Here is a 9009-nt window from a genome sequence, read left to right on the forward strand (position 1 = left end):
GGTGGAATCAGAGCTAACTATTTGTAGTATCGTTCCCAGAACCGATCGCGGTCCTCTGGTTTGGAGCCGAGTGGAAGGCTTAAACCAGAGGCTCAGACGATTCTGCGGAGATCTGGGGTGCAAATTTCTCGACCTCCGCTATCGGGTGGAGAAATGTAGGGTCCCCCTGAATAGGTCAGGCGTGCACTACACGCCGGAAGCGGCTACAAGGGTAGCGGAGTACGTGTGGAGTGCACATGGGGGTTTTTTAGGTTAGAGAATCCCCTCCCTAGGCCCGACAAGAGGCCTCCTGAGACGCGGCAAGATAGGAGTAGGCAAAATGCAACAGGGAATAACAATATTAATGTGCTAATAGTAAACTGCAGGAGCGTCTATAGAAAGGTCCCAGAACTGCTCTCATTAATAAACGATCACAGCGCCCATATAGTACTAGGGACAGAAAGTTGGCTGAAACCAGACGTAAACAGTAACGAAATCCTAAACTCAGATTGGAATGTATACCGCAGAGACAGGCTGAACAGTGAAGGGGGAGGCGTGTTTATAGCGATAAGAAGTGCAATAGTATCGAAGGAAATTGACGGAGATCCGAAATGTGAAATGATTTGGATGAAGGTCGCGGTTAAAGCAGGCTCAGACGTGGTAATTGGATGTCTCTATAGGCCCCCTGGCTCAGCAGCTGTTGTGGCTGAGCACCTGAAGGATAATTTGGAAAATATTTCGAGTAGATTTCCCCACCATGTTATAGTTCTGGGTGGAGATTTTAATTTGCCGGATATAGACTGGGAGACTCAGACGTTCATAACGGGTGGCAGGGACAAAGAATCCAGTGAAATTTTTTTAAGTGCTTTATCTGAAAACTACCTTGAGCAGTTAAACAGAGAACCGACTCGTGGCGATAACATATTAGACCTTCTGGTGACAAACAGACCCGAACTATTTGAAAAAGTTAACGCAGAACAGGGAATCAGCGATCATAAAGCGGTTACGGCATCGATGATTTCAGCCGTAAATAGGAATATTAAAAAGGGTAGGAAGATTTTTCTGTTTAGAAAAAGTGACAAAAAGCAGATTTCAGAGTACCTGTTGGCTCAACACAAAAGTTTTGTCTCAAGTACTGATAGTGTTGAGGATCAGTGGACAAAGTTCAAAACCATCGTACAATATGCGTTAGATGAGTATGTGCCAAGCAAGATCGTAAGAGATGGAAAAGAACCACCGTGGTTCAACAACCGAGTTAGAAAACTGCTGCGGAAGCAAAGGGAACTTCACACAAACATAAACATAGCCAAAGCCTTGCAGACAAACAAAAATTACGCGAAGCGAAATGTAGTGTGAAGAGAGCTATGCGAGAGGCGTTCAATGAATTCGAAAGTAAAGTTCTATGTACTGACTTGGCAGAAAATCCTAAGAAATTTTGGTCTTATGTCAAAGCGGTAGGTGGATCAAAACAGAATGTCCAGACACTCTGTGACCAAAATGGTACTGAAACAGAGGATGACAGACTAAAGGCCGAAATACTAAATGTCTTTTTCCAAAGTTGTTTCACAGAGGAAGATTGCACGGTAGTTCCTTCTCTAGATTGTCGCATAGATGACAAAATGGTAGATATCGAAATAGACGACAGAGGGATAGAGAAACAATTAAAATCGCTCAAAAGAGGAAAGGCCTCTGGACCTGATGGGATACCAGTTCAATTTTACACAGAGTACGCGAAGGAACTTGCCCCCCTTCTTGCAGCGGTGTACCGTAGGTCTCTAGAAGAGCGTAGCGTTCCAAAGGATTGGAAAAGGGCACAGGTCATCCCCGTTTTCAAGAAGGGGCGTCGAACAGATGTGCAGAACTATAGACCTATATCTCTAACGTCGATCAGTTGTAGAATTTTGGAACACGTATTGTGTTCGAGTATAATGACTTTTCTGGAGACTAGAAATCTACTCTGTAGGAATCAGCATGGGTTTCGAAAAAGACGGTCATGTGAAACCCAGCTCGCGCTATTCGTCCACGAGACTCAGAGGGCCATAGACACGGGTTCACAGGTAGATGCCGTGTTTCTTGACTTCCGCAAGGCGTTCGATACAGTTCCCCACAGTCGTTTATTGAACAAAGTAAGAGCATATGGACTATCAGACCAATTGTGTGATTGGATTGAGGAGTTCCTAGATAACAGGACGCAGCATGTTATTCTCAATGGAGAGAAGTCTTCCGAAGTAAGAGTAATTTCAGGTGTGCCGCAGGGGAGTGTCATAGGACCGTTGCTATTCACAATATACATAAATGACCTGGTGGATGACATCGGAAGTTCACTGAGGCTTTTTGCTGATGATGCTGTGGTATATCGAGAGGTTGTAACAATGGAAAATTGTACTGAAATGCAGGAGGATCTGCAGCGAATTGACGCATGGTGCAGGGAATGGCAACTGAATCTCAATGTAGACAAGTGTAATGTGCTGCGAATACACAGAAAGATAGATCCTTTATCATTTAGCTACAAAATAGCAGGTCAGCAACTGGAAGCAGTTAATACCATAAATTATCTGGGAGTACGCATTAGGAGTGATTTAAAATGGAATGATCATATAATGTTGATTGTCGGTAAAGCAGATGCCAGACTGAGATTCATTGGAAGAATCCTAAGGAAATGCAATCCGAAAACAAAGGAAGTAGGTTACAGTACGCTTGTTCGCCCACTGCTTGAATACTGCTCAGCAGTGTGGGATCCGTACCAGATAGGGTTGATAGAAGAGATAGAGAAGATCCAACGGAGAGCAGCGCGCTTCGTTACAGGATCATTTAGTAATCGCGAAAGCGTTACGGAGATGATAGATAAACTCCAGTGGAAGACTTTGCAGGAGAGACGCTCAGCAGCTCGGTACGGGCTTTTGTCAAAGTTTCGAGAACATACCTTCACCGAAGAGTCAAGCAGTATATTACTCCCTCCTACGTATATCTCGCGAAGAGACCATGAGGATAAAATCAGAGAGATTAGAGCCCACACAGAGGCATACCGACAATCCTTCTTTCCACGAACAATACGAGACTGGAATAGAAGGGAGAACCGATAGAGGTACTGAAGGTACCCTCCGCCACACACCGTCAGGTGGCTTGCGGAGTATGGATGTAGATGTAGATGTAGAACCATCATCGACACACCGCGACGCTCGTCTCTCGTCCCTGTCGGTTCTTACACCATTTTGCATGGCTTCAAGTGGTACGCTACTCCGTGTAGACACGTTACACAGTCCGTCTTGGCACACCAGTAAATCGGACAACTTCATTCACTGTGTGATCACGGGTACATCCAACACGATAGATCCTTTGTGCCACTATGACACTTCTTCAGGTCGACTCGTCATACGGCACTGATTACACAAGAACCGACTGGTACATGCACACAACTTCACTGGTGTGACCCTCCAGTGGTTGAGGGTGACATGTTCACCTGCTACAAGTTTTATACCGCTTGTTACGTTCTGAAACGGGCATTGGGCTCTTTTAAGAGGGTAAATAATCCTTTGTCCGATGAGTTTCTGTACTACATCAGTGACAGATAAAAAATCAAGTTCTACCCTATGTGAGTAGGTGCTCAAATAACGATTTCTCTCTTCACTGGTGAGGTTGCGCTAGTTGTAACCAAGGTCACCCTCCTCCGGAATCACCAGCAATTGATAAAGGTCACCCCTGCCCCTCTTGTCCCCCTTTCCGCACTCTGTCAGTTCTTATGCCCCAAAAAGATTCAAGCACCAACTCCACATCCTGCTATTATAACTAGACTTGAGTGCACGTGAGTGTGTGGCTTAATTCTGGAGCTTTGCATCATAGGGAGGTAATCTGGGTGTGGCTATTTCTTTAAAATAACGTTAAAGCATGTCACTAGAGGTCTGCAATGTGGGAATTTGTTAATAGCAAATTAAACATAACATTACGCGATTTTCGTCATTCGAGGAATCAGCAGATACCACATGAAGACTCTCATTTTGCCAGCCCGGTTAGCCTGCGGTCTAACGCCCTACTTTCCGGGCGGGAAGGCGTGCCGGCCGGCGGATCAGTGTCGAGGTGCGAGGTCTGATGTGCCGGCCAGTCTGTGGATGGTTTTTAAGGCGGTTTTCCATCTGCCTTGGCGAATGCGAGCTGGTTCCCCTTATTCCGCCTCAGTTACACTACGTCGGCGATTGCTGCGCAAACACTTTCTCCACGTACGCGTACACCATAATTACTGTACCATGCAAACATTGGAGTTACACTGCGGGGGCCGAACCGCACAATAACCCTGGGTTTGGTGTGGGGCGGCGGTGGGGTGAGTGGACTGCTGTAGCCTGTTGTGGGGCTGTGAACCAGTGAGGATTATGGCGGGGACGAGGCCTCTCCGTCGTTTCTAGGTCCCCAGTTCCAACCAATACAGTACAAAACAATACTCTCATTTTTTTGTATTTTTCCATATTTTTCACAATTTTATTCAGTTTTCCAGATTTTTTACAATTTTAAATATTTGCAGAAATTTACGTATTTTATCCACTTATCTAAGCTGCGTCCCACTGCCCTCAACGTTATGCCAATGTCACATCACGCCACGTTATGTCACATCAACATCATAATGCTCTTCCAATTATAATGCAGCATATGCCCAAATGTATCTCAAATATTTATCAATACTAAGCCATTCGCACATTATTAGTATCTGTGTGTGTGTGTGTGTGTGTGTGTGTGTGTGTAAATTCTATAAGCACTGCAGTATTACCGATTTCCAACCACTGTATGTATAAGCAAGCATCGCAGGCAGAGCCATCCCCCACACGGCAAACCACACCTTAATAGATAAAATCTTGCTAAGTCACCACCACATGGCCTGTGTGTCAGGTCTTAGTTTGTAGGATAAAACGAGTTCGTTATTAGAAATAATGACACAACAGTAACATATAAAGTCATAGCAAAAGTCTGAGGTACACCAAGTTTCAAGACTGTCACTTCTTGTGTTCATAAGTATTACAACAGCACTACAAAATGTGCATCTAGAGAGGTAATCAGTATCTCCAACCACTGCAGGTCATTAGATGCAGACAGATCTAAGAAAAGCAAGGACAACAAAATTGGTAAATTAGCCCTAACAAACCAGAAAAACTGTCAAGTATTGGCTCAATATTTTTCTAACCTACTAAATTGCCCAGAACCTAGTTTAAGGTTTCCCAAAGAAATCAGTGCCAACGCTCAACCGGATTCATTACCACCAACACAGGAAGAAATCAAATGTCACATTAAAAACTTAAAAAATAATAGAACATCTGGCGAAGATGGCATTGTTGCAGAGCTATTAAAAAACCTAGGACCAAAGACGTTGCAAGAGCTCACAAAAATAATAACAAAAATATGGGAAACAGAAAAATTACCAGAGGATTGGAAATGTGCCCTTATTCACCCGTTACATAAAAAAGGAGACAGAACAAATGTCAATAACTACAGGGGAATCTCACTTTTACAAGTCACCTACAAAATTCTCTCATTTGTAGATTTTAAGAAAGCCTATGACTCAATTGACCGGCAATCTTTGTTTAACATTTTAGAGGAACTTGGACTTGACTCCAAAACACTAAGGCTTATCAAAGAATCACTGACAGACACTGTATCTAAAGTTAAATTCAGGGGAGAAATCTCTGAACCTTTTCTCATAAAAACTGGAGTACGTCAAGGTGACGGGCTATCTCCACTTCTGTTTAATATAGTCCTGGATAAAGTCATTAAGGAATGGGAAAAAGAATTAAAAAATCAATTCTACTGGAAACCAATCCATCTTGGTAGAACCAAAGACAACGTGGAGATATCTTGTTTAGCATTCGCGGACGACTTGGCCGTACTTGCAGATGATGAAGAAATCGCCACCAAACAAATAGAGATCCTTGAGGAATGCGCGGATAAAGTAGGTTTACAAATTTCGTTTCAAAAGACAGAATTTTTCTGTACGAAATTCCATATACACAGTTTGAACACAAAATATGGAAAAATAAATAGAGTAAAACATTTTAAATACCTAGGCGAAATTTTGGAGCCAACCGGAGGAGAGAAAGTCGCACAGAAGATCAGACAACAGAAAATGAAGAGAGCATATGGTATGACACATGAAATATACAATAAAAAATGCATCTCCTCGAACACAAAAATCAGACACTACTGCGCAGTAATTAAGCCAGCAGCACTATATGCTAGTGAAACGCTCACACTCCACACAAAATGTGATTTAGAAAAAATACTAAAAGAAGAACGCAAAATTATGAGAAAGATTTTAGGTCCAAAATTAACAGAAGAAGGATACCGGATACAATCAAGAAGAACCACAGAAACTATATCAAACCTGGCAGCAGACATAAGAAGGCGAAGATTAAAATTTTATGGACATGTCAGTAGACTCCCCCCCACACGACTCACCAACAGAATTCTCACTTACATAGAAAAAGTCAAATCAACAACACCATGGATTAGCCAAGTAAAATTAGATTTACAAAAAGCAAATATTGAACTTAAAGATGTCAAAGATAGAAAAACTTTTAGAAATAAGGTGGAATAGTGGATTGTATTGTCGGAGAAGGAAGCACTAAAGAGACCAGGAACAAAATGGACAGAAGAAAGAAAAAGAAAACATGGAGAACGAATGAAAGAAGTATGGAAGAAACGACGTCAGAAAGCTTTGCGTGATCCTTCTGGGTCCATTCGCGATAAGTAAGTAAGTATAAAGTGCAAAGCCAATGCATGCTACTAACCTGCCGCAACACGATGTTTAGGCAAGTAAGCCCTCCAATATCATTAGTTTGTGACAATACTATAAAACTCGTAAATAAATACGAAAAAAATCGGTGTATGTCCTTCCACAACTCGTTGTTGTTGTTGTGGTCTTCAGTCCTGAGACTGGTCTGATTTAGCTCTCCATGCTACTCTATCCTGTGCAAGCTTCTTCATCTCCCAGTACCTACTGCAATCTACATCCTTCTGAATCTGCTTAGTGTATTCATCTCTTGGTCTCCCTCTACGATTTTTACCCTCCACGCTGCCCTCCAATACTAAATTGGTGATCCCTCGATGTCTCAGAACATGTCCTACCAACCGATCCCTTCTTCTAGTCAAGTTGTGCCACAAGCTCCTCTTCTCCCCAATTCTATTCAATACCTCCTCATTAGTTATGTGACCCCCCATGAACCATGGACCTTGCCGCTGGTGGGGAGGCTTGCGTGCCTCAGCGATACAGATGGCCGTACCGTAGGTGCAACCACAACGGAGGGGTATCTGTTGAGAGGCTAGACAAACATGTGGTTCCTGAAGAGGGGCAGCAGCCTTTTCAGTAGTTGCAGGGGCAACAGTCTGGATGATTGACTGATCTGGCCTTGTAACATTAACCAAAACGGCCTTGCTGTGCTGGTACTGCGAACGGCTGAAAGCAAGGGGAAACTACAGCCGTAATTTTTCCCGAGGACATGCAGCTCTACTGTATGATTAAATGGTGATGGCGTCCTCTTGGGTAAAATATTCCGGAGGTAAAATAGTCCCCCATTCGGATCTCCGGGCGGGGACTACTCAGGAGGACGTCGTTATCAGGAGAAAGAAAACTGGCGTTCTACGGATCGGAGCGTGGAATGTCAGATCCCTTAATCGGGCAGGTAGGTTAGAAAACTTAAAAAGGGAAATGGATTGGTTAAAGTTAGATATAGTGGGAATTAGTGAAGTTCGGTGGCAGGAGGAACAAGACTTTTGGTCAGGTGATTACAGGGTTATAAATACAAAATCAAATAGGGGTAATGCAGGAGTAGGTTTAATAATGAATAAAAAAATAGGAGTGCGGGTTAGCTACTACAAACAGCATAGTGAACGCATTATTGTGGCCAAGATAGACACAAAGCCCATGCCTACTACAGTAGTACAAGTTTATATGCCAACTACCTCTGCAGATGATGAAGAAATAGATGAAATGTATGACGAGATAAAAGAAATTATTCAGGTAGTGAAAGGAGACGAAAATTTAATAGTCATGGGTGACTGGAATTCGTCAGTAGGAAAAGGGAGAGTAGGAAACATAGTAGGTGAATATGGATTGGGGAGAAGGAATGAAAGAGGAAGCCGCCTTGTAGAATTTTGCACAGAGCATAACTTAATCATAGCCAACACTTGGTTCAAGAATCATAAAAGAAGGTTGTATACCTGGAAGAATCCTGGAGATACTAGTAGGTATCAGATAGATTATATAATGGTAAGACAGAGATTTAGGAACCAGGTTTTAAATTGTAAGACATTTCCTGGGGCAGATGTGGATTCTGACCACAATCTATTGGTTATGAACTGCAGATTGAAACTGAAGAAACTGCAAAAAGGTGGGAATTTAAGGAGATGGGACCTGGATAAACTGAAAGAACCAGAGGTTGTACAGAGTTTCAGGGAGAGCATAAGGGAAGAATTGACAGGAATGGGGAAAAGAAATACAGTAGAAGAAGAATGGGTAGCTCTGAGGGATGAAGTAGTGAAGGCAGCAGAGGATCAAGTAGGTAAAAAGACGAGGGCTAATAGAAATCCTTGGGTAACAGAAGAAATATTGAATTTAATTGATGAAAGGAGAAAATATAAAAATGCAGTAAATGAAGCAGGCAAAAAGGAATACAAACGTCTCAAAAATGATATCGACAGGAAGTGCAAAATGGCTAAGCAGGGATGGCTAGAGGACAAATGTAAGGATGTAGAGGCTTGTCTCACTAGGGGTAAGATAGATACTGCCTACAGGAAAATTAAAGAGACCTTTGGAGAGAAGAGAACCACTTGTATGAATATCAAGAGCTCAGATGGCAACCCACTTCTAAGCAAACTCAGGTCTTTCAGTGCTCTGTCATGCTCTTCACGCATTATCATATCTCCCATTTCATCTTCATCTACATCCTCTTCCATTTCCATAATACTGTCCACAAGTACATCGCCCTTGTATAGGCCCTCTATATACTCCTTCCACCTTTCTGCTTTCCCTTCTTTGCTTAGAACTGGGTTTCC

The sequence above is a fragment of the Schistocerca cancellata genome, chromosome 9 (assembly GCF_023864275.1).
Source record: "Schistocerca cancellata isolate TAMUIC-IGC-003103 chromosome 9, iqSchCanc2.1, whole genome shotgun sequence".
Lineage (NCBI taxonomy): Eukaryota > Metazoa > Arthropoda > Insecta > Orthoptera > Acrididae > Schistocerca > Schistocerca cancellata.